The sequence below is a fragment of the Lepidothrix coronata genome, unplaced genomic scaffold (genome assembly GCF_001604755.1).
Source record: "Lepidothrix coronata isolate B3197 unplaced genomic scaffold, Lepidothrix_coronata-1.0 Scaffold84, whole genome shotgun sequence".
Taxonomy (NCBI): Eukaryota; Metazoa; Chordata; class Aves; order Passeriformes; family Pipridae; genus Lepidothrix; species Lepidothrix coronata.
In genome coordinates, this window is record NW_016690264.1 from 3,227,311 (window position 1) to 3,242,788 (window position 15,478).

The window sequence follows — 15,478 nt, forward strand, 5'->3', positions numbered from 1 at the left end:
TGTGTGAGGACAAAGTTTGATAAGAGGGTTGTTATAACAATATTGGGCAAGAAGGTGAAGACGCAGTTTCACCAGCGGAGACAGGACGTGTTTGGCTGGACAGGGGCTGGTGCGCGGTGCGCGTCCCCGGCAGCGCGGCGGTGCCGGCTATTGGGGGTGCTGTTGTGTAGCGCATCCCTGCGCCCGGCCGAGCGCGGCGCACAGCCCACTGCCGGATTTGCCGCCAGGAGAGAAAAATAAATAAGGGAAATCATAGCCGCTTTTACTATTAAAAGAGAAATTAGCTCGGGCAGTGCTAAGCCCCCGGTCTGCGGGCCCAGTGCAGCCAATCTGCTTTTATTGTTTTGCAGGACTCCTCTGCAACTGAACGATGACAAATACCAGGAATTAGCACAGTGTAATTACTCCGTATTAGCTGAATTCACAGTATAGAGACAGATCATAAACAGCCATTGATTATTCCTAATTTCACATTTTTACCATTCTGAATTGCAGCAATTATGCCTGTCCGAGGGAATTAGCTTCCCTTTCAACCCCGCAGATTCGCAGACACTGCCCTTCCTTTAAGAGACTTTTTCACCGCTGAAAAAAAAAGAACATTTAGCACAAATCCCTCCCTACTTCTGCAACAAAATGCCCTCCCCACCCCGCCCCCTATAGTCCCCAGATCCCTCTGGCTTTACAGTCCAAAGGTTGCTCCTTTTGCTGCCAGCTGCCTCAAGACACAGGTGGGGGCTTGGTGCTCATTCCACCCTGCGTTGTTGCAGAGGCCATTGGCAGTCCCGGCTCTTGGTGAGGGTGTTGCTTGTGGGAAGGGGCTCAGGCAGCACCAAGGCTCACGGTCCGTCTCCTCTTGCTGGTTCGTCCATGCAAGCAGCGCTCATGTTTAGGCATCATCTCTATTTTGAAACATGGTTGCAGGCCAGGACATGATTTCCAAGAGCTAATTTGCACCTCCAGGGAAATCGTGTTGGGGAGCCTGTGCCTCCAGCTGGGTAACGCCTGTGCCCTCCCCAGACAAGATCTGTGAGAAAGGCTGGTAAACTTCAGCATTTTCTTGTTACAGACTGCAAGCAGTATTAAAAAATGAATGTAGATATAAATTATTAATATTTGCATGGGAAATTTCTAACCCTATTAGTATCATATCATTAAATTTGTTTCTTATGCACAGGCAGTGATTTCATTACAAAGGGTAGCAGAGCGTAATGTCAGCTCTGCAACTCTGATTTGGTCAATTAATGATGAGAGGGGAAAGATCCCGTTGTTTACTTATGTCAGGGCCTTTGGGACTTTTCCTTTTCCTTTGCCCCTGGTATATACTGAGGGGTGATGGGTGACTGCCACCAGCCATGTGATGCACTCACAGATGAGCTGGAGTGTTAAGCTGGATCTGAGGGGGCTCAGCTTGGGGAAAAGGAGACTCAGGGGGAACACAACTATCTGAAAGGAGATTGTAGCCAGGTGGGCATCAGTCTCTTTTCCCAAGCAACAGGACAAGAGGAAATGGCCTTAAACTGCACTAGGGGAGTTTTAGTTTGGATATTAGAAACAATTTCTTCACCAAAAGGGTTGTCAAGCCCTGGAACAGGCTGCCCAGGGAAGTGGTTGAGTCATCATCCCTGGAGGGATTTAAAAGATGTGTAGATGTGGCTCTTGGGGACATGGTTTAGTGGCGGACTGGGCAGTGCTAGGGGAACAGCTGGACGCAATGATCTAAGAGGTTTTTTTCCAGCTTAAACAACCCTATGATTACAAGATTCTATAAAGGGATGAGGGTCTGAAAAGCCTCTGGTCCAAAGCACTTCCAACTGCTGGTATGGGACAGGGAGTTATTTATTCCAGGCAGTGACTGTGGCCATCGAGCAGCAGCAGCAGTTTTTTATTGCATCCATTCCTAGGACACTGAAGAAAGATTATGTATGCTTGCATCATGCCAGCTTTTTATTAGATTGCAGGCAGGGGTTAAACTGATCCTTGTCAGCACAAATATAATGCCCAGGGTGATGGGAGCAGCATAAATTGAGGACAAGAGGTGGCCGCTTTTACCGCTGCTCTCAAGAATGCTCTGCTGTTTTACTGCATCATTCACTCTTTAATTGGGACATTTCCCTCTGGCCAGGGGATGTCTTTCCTTTTTTTGCCAAGGAGGTGCAATAAATAAATGGCTGAGACATAGACTCTGAGGGGAGGTGAAGTGCAGAGGGCAGTTGAGTGACAGTAGCAGAGCCCTTTGAATCTCCCCAGTTTGCCACAGTGGCATCTATTTTGGTAAATCTTCCCAAACCTGGGGACACAGGAGCTGTCCCATGGTAGGGAGGGGTCCACAGTGGTACAAGGCACAGAGGTGCTCTATTTTTCACCTCCATTTTTTCCAGAGTATTCATGTCAGGAGGTGTACTCAGGTCCCAGGTGTGGGTCAGTAGGGTGGCAGGAAATCACTAATAACACCAGGGGTGGGGGATGGATCCCTCAATGGGCCATTCACTCAAGAGCTGGGCTTGATGATCCTTGTCGGTCCCTTCCAACTCAGAATATTCTGTGAAACCTGTGAAAATACACGGTAGTTATTGTCAGAGGTACCTTTTCTGATCTGGTGGATGATGTAGTGGGAAGCCCTCAGAGGTGACCCATTGTCCTCACAGGGAATCCTCTTTCGGGAAGAGCATTGATCCTCCTGAGTTTTGGGCAAGCAGCCCATGCTGTTCTGAACACCCTCCATAGCTACAAAGGTATGTGAGGATACAGTTTCCAGCTACGACACCATTAAAAAGACATGTACACACATCTTGCAGAAAACCAGAAAAGCCTTTGAGCTGCAGCTTCCAGGTACAGGTCCAGCTCCTCAGCACCGTGGTGAAATGACACCTTGCTCAGATGAAGGTAAGCAGGTGAACCACCCAGTAGGTAGCTCGGAGCAATATAACAGCCCTCTTGCCATTGGGAGCCATGGCACAGGCTTTGGATTTGCGGCCAGAGCCAAATTGCATTGACTCTGGTCTCTGTCAATCTGGTTAATGTGGCTGCCAATCTGGGGCATGTGCAGCCCCCCAAACCCTGCATGCCATGGGGGTCTGGCACATGGACACCCCGGCTTGGGGCTGCAGTGCAGCTGGGGGGTAAATAAGGTCCTCATTCAGCTGTCCTGTTATTTTTATTTACCCACAGTAGTAGATTAATTAGATGTCTTCCACCCCCACTCCCCACCCTCCCTGTGCTGGCAGCAGAGGAAATTCTGCCTTTGTGCTGCTAATGGACCTCACTGATCCAGTAAACATTACAGTGCAGACAAAATGTCTCTTTAAGAGTGCAATAGAAATTCAAACTCTCCACCGAGAACAAAGCCAGTGGGACTTTTTGCATCTCCTGTTTTTATTGTATTCTGTAACATTTGTAAAGTAGATCACTTTTATCGAGGGAGTCTATCTTCTCTCCCAAGCTGTAATTCCTAGACTTCTTATAGAAGATTTCTGCTCACAAAGGAAATAAAAGATAGAAATATGATGCTCTCTGACATTTGAACACACTACTGAGAATCTGAATTAAAAGGAACAGACCCAGAAAGTATCATTTATACAGCAATCAACTTTAAAAAGTCACCATCTGCTAAGAGTTACCACCCAGTGTAGCTGTGTCTTTATTGCTAGACAGAGAATAGGAAATAACTCAGGGAACTCTCCTGCACCTGCTGGGTTTTTCCTGGCTCTGTGCACACACTGAGCCGCGGTGGCCGGTGTGCCGTGGGGTGCCTATTGCAACTCTCCTTTTACTCCAGCTCACTACAGAAAATAAATCCGAATACAGGTGCCATTAGGAGGAATGATTTGGGGTTGTTCAAGTTATAGCTCAGTGACAGATTTTCAAAAAGTCTAAAGGGCAAAAGAAATGACCAGAGCTGGACTGAAGGACCTGGCTGGGGTTTATATTTAGAAATATGATTTTTTTTTCTTGCTTTCTGCTCACCTCCTTACTGTCCCCCTACCCCCAATGACATTTCCTGGCTTCTCAGAGCCCTTTCTAGTTTTGTCTTCCTATTTCAATGCAATTGATCATGATATTACCAAATTCTTTGCCCTGTGAAACCTGACTAGTGCTCTCCTTGCCATTTTTTGCCTTGTTTTGGTCTTCCACTGCTTATTGTCTCCTAGACAGGTTGTGAACTTTTTGATACACAAATTTGACATCAAATTTTATGTCTTCCACCAAGACCACTCTGTGTTCAGGTGATTCTTAGCACAATTTAGTCCCCCGTGTCACTCAGCTCAGTGTCACTCTCTCTGTCTTGGCAATCATGATGGTTTCCCTCTGACCTCTCCATGGACAAGATTCAGTTATGCCAACACAGTTTTGAGTCTTTGGTCTCTTGGAGTGAACTGGGAACTGAGTTACATTCACGAGGTATATCAGCTGAAAAAGCATGAAAACACTTGCACAAGTTATTTCTGCATTGTCTGCCTTGAATTTTGTACAACAGCACCAGACACTGGGAGGCTGCCATGGCTTTTCCCCCCCACATTTTCCATCACTGTGCAACATTTATCATAGTCTGCTTGGGTCAGAAGCAAAGGAAGCAAAGGTGGGGAAATGAATAAAGGAAAACACCCGTGTATTTGCAAGTTTCCTTTGTGCCTGTGCCATCACTGATCCCCATCACAGCCGGTGCTGATGAGGGGCATCATCGCGTTTTGAGATGATGCACCAACACTGACCATGGCAGGCAATTGTATCCATCTCTCCTTTTAGGACTTTTAGGCTTCCTTTCCAAGGTCTTGTCCTGTTGCAGAGGCTGAGCAAGGGATGGTAGAAAGTCTATGGTGACATGTTAGTTTGTGCCTGGTGGGGAAAAATATCTTTCAGCCTCACTCTTAGTTATCCATTCCTGTGTGTGTCTGTAGCATTGTGCTGGGCTTTGGGAATGAGAGTGCCTGCAGTCCTTGTTGACTTGCTTTCAGGGTTTTAATTGCATTTAATCACAATGGTCTAATTAAAGTTTGGAGGCTTTATTTGAGGGCAATAAATTAGTTAAACTAACTGTGGCTTGTTGTATACAGAGATACCCTTGGTTTGGCAGAAGGGCAGCCAACACATGCTCTGATAACAAACATTTCCAGCCTGACCCATGGGTCTGGAGTGCCCAGATTCCTGGGGCTTGATGGTTGGTGTTGCAAGATGTGGGGCTGCGAGTGTCTTCTGCTGGCTTTCTATCATCACTTTTATCATCACTCATATAATCTCATTTATTGCAAAATGAAATAACTCTTTAAAAGATGGGAATCCAGTACGAAGCACATAAACCTGCACAGGGGCAGTTGCCAAGGGCCAAAATTGTCTGTTCAAGGTTAACTTTTACATTTTTAAGTGCCTTTTAGATGGGGATAAACCTCAGGAAGTTTCAGAAAGCAGGGTGACACTGTCTTGAAGGACATCAAATAACATCTTTGTTTTTCCCTGTAAATCAGCTGCCTTGGGAACCCACACTACCATTTTGTTGGTGACCTGGTTTGGATTTATCACTAGGAAAAATCGACATGCACTGAATTGTCTATAATCCTTCCTCAGATGGAGGGGATTGAACGAGCTGGGATTTTGTTTCTTTGTTGAGATGAAATGTAATTACTTTATGGGCTTTGGATGGTGTGTTAAAATCTGCCAATACTAAAGACAAGCTATAGAACTGTGTTTGTTGCTGAAGATTTATGGAATAAAAGGTATAATTTCACACTTCACTGCATTTTATTTTGAAGTTGGATGTTGATGTGCTTTTCAGTTGTTTAGATGTGTTTATTTAGCCTTTACTCTTGGTTAGACAAGTGTGCTGAGGGATTTGATGAGCAAGAGGCTGGAGTTGTCTTCCTCACTTTCCCAAGCTGATGCCTGAGAAAGCATGAAGTCCCATGCTGGAGCCTTGACCCAGCATCCCTTACAGTGAAAACACACCAACAGCTCAAGCACTACAGTCTTAGAGGGTGAAAAGTCTTTCTTCTGTCTGCTGTATTTCAATAGTTTATGTTTCTCCAATAGCTTTGCAGTGCACAAGAGGATGTTCAGCAGCAACATGGTTAAAAGCATCACAGCAGTGGTTTGGTCCCAGAGCGAATGGCTGATGGTACTAAAGGAAATGGCAAAATGTGCAAAAGCCCAAATTCTTCCGATATTTTTCAGGCCAGACTGGTCAAACATGAGGGGCATATGTGTAACACGATGCACAGATTAATTTATGAGTGAGGCAGTGAGTGACACTGTTCTCCCAGTTCTAGAGCACCCAAAAACTCCCTGCTGGTGAGACTCCTTATAGCTGGTCTCCTGTGTTTGACTCTAGAGAACTGGTGACAGAACTAATGGCTCCCCTTAATGAATGAATACACACACACAGACACACACAGAGTATAGCTGCACCAAGCTGGTTGCAAACTGCCTGCACTTCTGTCTGCACTTATTTGAAAACTGTGTGACTTTAATATCCATCAACTTCCATGCAGGGCAGCATCACGACCAGTTCATTTTTAGGAACTATTCCATGTGCCATCCAGTACCCCTGGCTAATTGCTTGAAAAACTCTAAAGAAATTTTTTCATGCAGCTCCACAAGAAAAATACATTTACTTTTCCCCCTTTTGTTCCCACTTCCAACAGTCACTAAGTATCCATCCAGGAACTGCATGGAGAAGTGGTGCAGTTCCTGAGGCAAACTGTCCCTAGTGGGCGAGAGTCAAGACCTTCGGGCTGCCAGGGGTCCCTCATCACAGTTCTACCATCCTTGGGAAGGGAAAATGTTAATCCAGACTAAAGACACTCATATTTCAACAGCCCATGACACCCAAGCTCCTCATGCTGCCTGCACTGTGGTGAGGTGCTCTTCTTAATACCTCAGCAATTCTTTCTCACATAATGTAAGTTTGAAGACACTGGCAAGCTGCTGGTAAATAACTGCTGTCCAACACATCAAGGGTGTGTGCTGGGGAGCAGCACTGTTTGCACCGAGGCTGTTGGCCCTGGCTGTGGAGGTGCATCATCACCCAGTGCACTGGCTTCCCACCAAACCACCTGTCAGCTGCCACCCGGCCACCAACACCTCTCTGGTGCTGCACATGCAGAGCAGCTCCCCAGAGCACCCCAGGGCTCTCCTGCCTGACCCACTGGCGCTCACACACACCCAGCTGAGCAACACCAATGTATAGATACTTTCTCCTGGTAATAACTGCTGGACCTGCCTCGAAAGAGAAGTCCCTTAGTGAATCCAGCACTGAGTTAAACTGAACTGAAGCTGCTTTAGAATCAGGGGAGGGGCTTCTGCAAAACGGGCACTGCAGCCACTGTGCCTGTGTACCTGCTAATCAGGGTGTTTGTTGCCTTGTTACAGGTAATAAATGACTATTATTAATATAAATTTCAATTTTTCCCCTACTAATTCCCTGAACTCATCAGCCTTTTCTGGTAATAAGATTCCTCCCTTGTGCCCTGTTTCACCTGGTTTAATATTACTTCATGAGGTTTATCTCCTAGAAAACATTGCAGTGCACTGGAAAACTCTGGGATAGAGCTCCGTGGGGTATGTACACACACAGCTCACAGCTCTCTCCAAGGCAACCCACGCAAGATGTGCTGATGCTGTGCTTCACAGCAGCATCTTGATTTTAACTATTTAATAAAGGCTTACAACTACTTTTTTAGAGAGCCTGCATCTATAATTATTGTCTTCATGAAGTAATTTTGGTTTCACAGGTAAACACCAATCTCAGCAATTTCCACTTTTAATATACAATCTGATTTAGGACTAAACATCCTCTGCCTGCTAAACAGGTATTTATTATAAGTAAGCCTGTCTGACACCCTTCTTCACCACCCAGGGTTTTTTCCCCCCCAGTATAATAATTATTGTTCAGGGGGGAAAAAGTATGTTACAACACATGCCTGAGGGGGACCTGAACAATTTAACAAGGTTTAATTACAACATTAGCAGTGTGGGTGAGGCATACAAGTAAACAAGTCATAAATCAGTCCCTAAAAGGAGCAAAATAACCCCCTTCCACTCACACTGACTGCAGATTGCACTGAAGAAATGGTGTCCTGTGTGTTGCTATACACTGGTTTGGGACACCCAAGAGGTTTGCAGACATGGGTGCTGTGGGACTGGCCATAAATGTCCCAAAGTCCTGGGTGTCACCTCCCATCTCACCAGGATCTGACCCTCCTGCTCATGGGGATTGGGTGCTCCTGCTCCCTTGTCCCACACAAGACGGGCTTTTTCCATGAGCTTGTAGGGTGTCACCAGGATCAAGGGGCTCCTGTCTGCTTGGCTGTGGGCTATTCCATTCATCAACCCACTGCAAACATCACGACCTCTCCAGCTTGGTTTCCTTATGGAAGCAGTGATGGTCTGCAACACATGGATTGGTTTTTCAAGAGGAACTTTGGGAATTTCCATGGTGACGTGGCAGCAGGTGGCACACTGCCCACAGGATGGGCATCAAATACTCATCCAGAACCACTGTGGTCAATAAACCGTGAATTAAGGAGGATTTACATGATAGTGTGTGAGAGCTGCTTAAGAGCTGCTAGAGTATGTTGAGTGATCCAGCTACAAAAATCTGCCAACACACGTGCTTGATAAAAGACTTTAACTGCTTTAAAATATAGTTATGGGCTTCTGCATACAGGAGAAACAGTAAGTTAACTATTCACAGGCATTGAATATGCTTGATTTTATCAAGTGTTACAGTTATTTATGCAAGATATTGAAAACAATTGTCAAAAATGTGGAAGAGAAATTCAAAGCCAAAAGCACAGCCATTTGTTCTGATAACATCTGGTAACATGTTAATGTAGGGGAAGAGAAGCATCAGCACTGCAAATGGAAAGGGACCATTCAGCAAACTAATCTCTTCACTGGGAAAAAAAATTCCACAGTATAGTAATTATCCATTAGCTTTAAAATAACCTCCAAGTTAATAGCTGTTTTCCTAGCATCATGATGACACACATTTTTTACAGAGAAAACAAATCTATCACTAAGTGAATTTGTATTTCTTATGCTTTTTATGTTCATGATTGGGTCAAAATAAAACCTTGTTGAAGATAGGAAAAAGAGATGCCTTAGAAGAATAAAGGGTTATAATTCAGTCAAGGTTTCATAATGGCACTGCATACCCACTGCAGTGGAAAGAGAGCCTTGAGACTGAATTAGTGCCTGAAGATTTTGTGCAAAATCCTTCATTGTTACAGGGCCTTGCCAGTTAATATTTATGTAGTTTATAATGTGTCATGTAGTTGTATGTTTTAATCTCATGGCACTGAGTTTATTGCTGAGAGGACTGCAGAGTTGGAGATGTCACAGGACCAGCAAGGGAAAGCAAATTCATAAATTAGCCCTGTTATCCTTATTTCACAGGGTGGCTCTGGATGCACCCCAGTCATTTATGCAGGGTCCTGCATGTCTTTGGCCAAGGTTTTCTGGGCTCTGGGTGCCCCTGGGTGCACATGGATGGGTTCTGAGCCAGCAGAGCCCCAGCAGGGGTACAGTGTGTCCCAGGGAGTGAGGCTGGGACAGCAGCTCCCCGGGGCCACCAGCTGTGCTGGGGCTGAGCACGGTTCCTGCCACGAGCAACAGTAACGCTGCTGTGGCTCAGCATCACCAGGACGGTGATTGTTACAACTGGGGTTGTTACAACTCCAGCTGTAAATCTGACTACAGATATCTCATTCCCATTTAAACAACGCATCTTTAAACTGTAACAGTGGCAAAGCATTCCCATGATTACCTTCAACATGATCAGTGAATTGAGTAATACCAAGCCCCCTGTTTCACTCAGAGGAAGGTGTAAATACCTTAAATACCTTCTGTCTGTGCATGTGTAACTCTCAGGTGGCTCTGGAAGGGAAGTGGCAGCAGGAGATGGGATGATGGATCGATGAGAGCCGACATGCTTCTCTCGGGTGTCTCAGCACCTGCCGTGTGTTGGTTTGCTCACGAGCTGGAAATTAACAGAAGATATCAGTAAAAGATGAGTCCTTTGAGCACCTTACAGACAATCAGACATTTCCTTCTATTGGCACAAGAGGATTTATAGATCATATTAAATAAGGTTTAATGCACTGCAAGTGATCAGGGCACTGTAGAGTGATGTGTCAGTGGCACAACAGCTGCCAGGCCCTCAGCACCCCCAGCTCTGCTGCCGCGGCAGACACCCATGGGAAGGATGAAGATGTTTCAGCCAAAGATGGAGGATTCTCCATGTTCTGCACTAGGTCAAATGTAGAGTCTCAGCCTTGCTCTAAGTATGCACAGGGTAAGGGTCTGTTCCTTGTATGAAACACATCCCTCCAAATAACACCTCTTGTTGCTGCTCAGGACACATTGCTCTGGGCTTGTGTCTGGGGGTCTCACAGGGAGAATGTTTAGCTCTGGCCCCTTCAGTATCACCCCAGAGAAAGCAGTGCTGGGGTTGGGTACCCTGGGACCCTTGATGCATTCGGGGAACCACGTGGCACTGCAGAGAACCAGCAACTCACTGAGGATGGCAGGAGCCATTCATGGGTGTTCAAACTCTCCCACAGGCCCCTGTCCATTCCTGTTTTTCTCTGCCCAGTCCTAGCAGCACAATGGACAGCCTCATGCAAGGAAGTCTGCATATAGATGGCATGACTGCACGTTACCATACCAACATTTCAGAGCAGGAACCTGTCCTCTTGGTTCACACTCCATCATGGAGGCTCTCCAGTTACTAGAAAGGACACTGAGGAAACCCAAAAGCTGGATCAACTTCTGGTAGTCTTATGAACATAACGCAGCTTGCCCAGGCATTAATGCTATGTTGGAACTTGCTGTTTCTGAAAAGTTCCTTTTTTTTTTTTTTTTAAAAACAGCAGCTATTTTAATTTGGGCTTCATATAGATACACAGGAAATGTACAGGTATGTGCCAGACCCTCTAGCAGGAATCCATCTTACTGAGGATTGAATAATAAAATGCAGAGCCACCCAGCTGCGTTTTCGGCACAACAAACCTTTTGACACGATGGGATTCCTCCTCAGAGGCTTCTCTCACGCCCCAGTGAGAAAATAGCAGCCTAATGTACAGGAAACTCTTGCGCGGAATGTTTCCTGAGCTTTACGAATTCATTAGAAAATTACTCAGTAATAATATAATAAATGCATCTAGAGCTTTGATATTTTGCACATCAGGTGGTAAAACAGTAGCTGAGAATAGATTGCCTGTACTAAGGTTTCTGCCTTGAGCGCTGCAGCAGCAGATGGCCTAATAAATATGCAGTGCTCTAAAATGTTAGTAATTTCTGTGACCTAAGGTTTTTTGGTCTCCCACGCAGATAAAATGCACAATCATCCCATAAAAAACTTTTTCTCAGAAAAAGACCCTACGCAGTGTAATGTAAACATTTTTTGAAGTACACTAGCACTAGCAGTGTGGTAACAGTTGTACTGGGAGCCCGGCTGGTTTTCCTTATGAGAAGTATTTTACTGTGGCTGTGTGGGTCAGTGCAGAGGACTCACTATTAGCATAGCCTGTATCTCTTCTCTGGCAGTGGCCAGGGGAGGGTATCTGTAAGGAGTGGGATGAGGACACAGTGTTATTCCCCAGGAGCACTCCAGCCATGCTACAAAAGGAAAATTGCTTTTCATTTAATGGCTCTTGATAGCATTTTTCCTCTGTTGTTTTGTTACTATGTATCTTTCAAACCTGTGTGCTCTTCAAAACTCCTGGGGAAAGAACATGATAATGAATTAAAAGCCAGAGATCTGCTGAAGATGTCACAGCCACAGGGATGGATCACTGAGTGCTTTGCCTTCAGCAAAATGTTCTGCCCCTCTGCAGCCCACACTGGACCATTGTGCCTGATGGCCAGGAGCCAACAGCAGCTGTTCAGGTGTCAACATCTCCTTTCTCTTCCAGGGCTGAGGGTACTTCTGTGTAGGAATCTTCAAGGACACTGGCACAGGGGCTGCATAAGCAGAGGGATTTATCTGGGCCACATTTTGACAGAATTAGAAAAACAACCTTTATCACAAGCACCATTTTGGTGCCCTTAGGACAGAAAAAGAGGTGGAACTGCTGGGGAGCCGTGCTCATCTGGGGCATCTGGTTTTTGCATTGGCCTTTGACTCACCTCCAAAAATCTCTCTCAGTTCCTCAGCATCCCCAACCCAAGTCCACTCTCATCTGCCATGCAGACTGGATGGCACATACTTGGAAAGGGATTAAAAGCATCACAAGGCTGTTGATTCAACACTGATTTACCCCAGGAAGCTTAATAATAATTCTTACCATGTAGTTTAATGCCCACAGATTATTTGTCTCCTTGAAAATGTCAAACTTGGAAACAGAACTGCCTTTAGAGTAGTGTGATAAGAGCAAAATCCTACTCAGGTCTTTGCATTCTGGGCTGCTGCATGTGAGCCCTTGGGAGCTCACAGTTGTTTCTGGGGTTTCATCCAGGGCTTTTGCATTTGTGCTGGTTATAATGCCTGCAGCAGGATCCCAAAACATCACAGCTAGAAATACCTGTACAGCTGTTAATAAGCAAGTTAAACACCAAATAAGAAAAAAATATAAATATTGTTGTTACACTTACATATTCCCATGGGTATCATGAAGCCAAGCTTTCACTTTATCAGGGAACTCAATTTAAATAGTTTTCTTGAAGGTGCCAAAAAAGGTGGCAGATAAGGATGCGAAGTTACTATAGTAACCATGAGAAAAGTGGTGATTATCAGCAATACCACATAGAAAAGACAGGCTGGATTGTCTTTTCACTTTACATTTAGCCCATTGCTTAAAAAAATAAGCCCTTTTCTGAAAGGAAGAAATACCATGGAAAAATAAGTTGAATGTGAAATTCATTATGCAAAATTATCTTCATGGATTTTTCAGGCTGTGGATCCTTGCCATTCGACTCAGTGTTTAGAGGATGTGCTGCTGAAGAGAACACTTTCTGGCTGAAGAATATGTGAATAATAAAGCATGACTTTTCATATTTTCTCACCTAGTAACCACGGCAGCAGAGAAGAAAAATCAATATTGATTTCCTACTGTAAGCTCCTTAGGACACAGTGTGTTCTTTGTTTGGTATAATGAGGTTCGGACGTACAGACAACACTTGGGTACTGCAAGATTAAAATCCTGGCAGCTGCTTGGAGGAATCCACATGGGTGCTCACAGGCACCAGGTTGTCACTGACCTACACCTCAGTGCTCCAGGTGTCCACAGAGATCTGAAGGCTGAAACCTGGTTATTTGGTTGGATTTCAGAGAAAACCTAAGGGAAAAACAATGAGAAATGGGGAGAATCATTCCAGCAACATAGAAACACACTGCTCTGGGTTGTGGTTTAAAACAGCAAAAAGTGTTTTAAAGATTCCTTCTTCCTTCTGAACCATCTGAAAGCTGGCTGGCTGTGTTTTTTTAGCAAGTAGAAACAAAGCAGAGATGTCTGTCACACCTCACGTGTGTAAGGAACATAGAAAGGCCTGAGAGACCAACTGATTGACTTGTGATCTGCTGACTCCAGGAACTCTAAATTCAATTCCTCTATTTTAAATGCAGACCCAAGAAATGTTAATGAATGCTTACTAAAATTTATTGCATTTCAAAATTTCTGTTCGCAAAAATCATAACTGATGCTGGGTCTGTAGAAATAAATCCCTGCAGTTTCATTAACCTGAAACTTTATGCCCAGACATAGGTCTTTTCACCTGTTGGAAAGCACGCTCCAGTGAGAACTATGTGATTCTCATGGGCTAAACATTGGACATGACTGCTAGGAGCAAATCTCTGTGGTCCTCATCACTTGCCATAACTGCTGGCTTTGACAAATTGGCTCAACAAAAAGCCCACTGTGTGTCAGCAGTGTTTTAGTTCTGGGTTCACAGGATGATGATTAAGAAAAACATGGTGAGGAAAACTCAGAGCCCTTTTGAGCTGCTCAACTCACAGGTGTTGTTCACAGCATCATGGCAATCAATCCCCACGGATGCTGAAGACATAAAGCTGCTAACTAGAACACAAAGGGCAAGGATCCCAAACTGCTGAGTTTGAAAAGCAGGATACTACCTGCTTACCTATAAAATACTACCGTGCTAATGACAAGAAAACAGTGTATCTGGACTTGACTGTGAACCTCTTTGGAATAACAGACTCACCCTGAACCTACTGTTGCTGCCTACCTGACTCCTTATCCCATTAAAGGTGGGGATAAGCGTGTGGAGTCTCCAAGGACTTCCTTTTGCCCAAGCTTTGGATGCCCACTGGTACACTTCTGTATGTGACTGCCTACTGCGAAGCCAGGACAAGCATATCTACACAGACAGGCATTGGCTGACAATCCATCTGACACCAGTTTGCAGCCAGTATATAGTTGTTTCTTTTTTCTTTTTCTTCCAAGTGAGCAGCTCAGTAGCAGCAGTGATCCAGTCTGGACTCACAGTGGTGCTCTAGGACATCCAACCACTCCTGTGAGACACGTGGCTATGGAAAGAAAATTAACAACATATTTTAAATAGCCCTTGCCACAGATAGAGGGAGTGTGGTCCCTTATCACTAAATGATGCCAAAAAGAAAGTGGTTAGATATGCACAAGCATGTACAAGCCAGCATCTGTTTTTTGAAGGTCAAAATTATGATTTCATTGAACTTTTAAACTGATTATGGCATTAGCAAGAACAGGGACAAATCTTTCTGGCTAAGGCTGGGTAAGTAAATTATCTCAGCACAGTATCTGTCTTCCTGTGGATTTCAGTGCTACTCTTACTTGAATCAATTTGTGATGATATGTTTGTACCTACCACAGAGCCAAATACACAGTCTGATCTTATGCCAAGTCACTATTACCAACTGCATTTCCAATTGATTCTAGGATATTCATTAACTGGGATCCATAATTACATATAATTTACAGACATATAATTTTAAATCACTTGCCAGTGAGCTTACTAAGCTCACTTTATGACATTCAAATACATTATTCTTAAAAATTCACTGAGTAGTCAACTTGCAAATAATTACAGTGGAATAGCACTGGATATAATCAAGTAGAAACTTAGAACAAGAATCTCCAGAAATGCCTATAGATCAGTTTTGCCATGTGATTTTCACATTCTCTTCCGTTGTCTCCAAAGAAAGTGTTAGGTGGACTCCAAAGCTGTTCCACTAAATCAACTCCATTACAACACAACTCCTTGGACTTCTTTCATAGGCAACCCCTGCCTGACACCTTTTTTCAATACCTGGCAGCTGATTTTGTAAAGATTTATTTACCCTTTAGGCAAGTGTCCTGTTGGTTGGGGGGATGCTATTGGCAACAGCACTGCACTTGCTCTGGGGCTGCAAATGTCAGGCACTGCTTGGAGCCAAGTAGCAGCCATGGCAATGCACAGACACCAGGGTCAGGGTAACTGGATTTTAGAGCAAAGTGCAGTACACAGGATTCATGCATAGTAATAAATAAGTGAAAAAATAAAACAAATATAA

General features: G+C 44.5%; 1 long non-coding RNA gene across 1 annotated transcript; it reads right to left on the reverse strand.

The window, feature by feature from the left end:
• Positions 1–9,742: 9,742 nt before the first annotated feature.
• Positions 9,743–14,458, reverse strand: LOC108500044. Its single transcript, XR_001875745.1, has 3 exons — positions 14,176–14,458; positions 12,997–13,268; positions 9,743–9,970 (listed from the first exon to the last, which is right to left on the reverse strand). It is a non-coding gene; the product is annotated as an uncharacterized LOC108500044 (long non-coding RNA).
• Between the last annotated feature and the right edge of the window lie 1,020 nt (positions 14,459–15,478).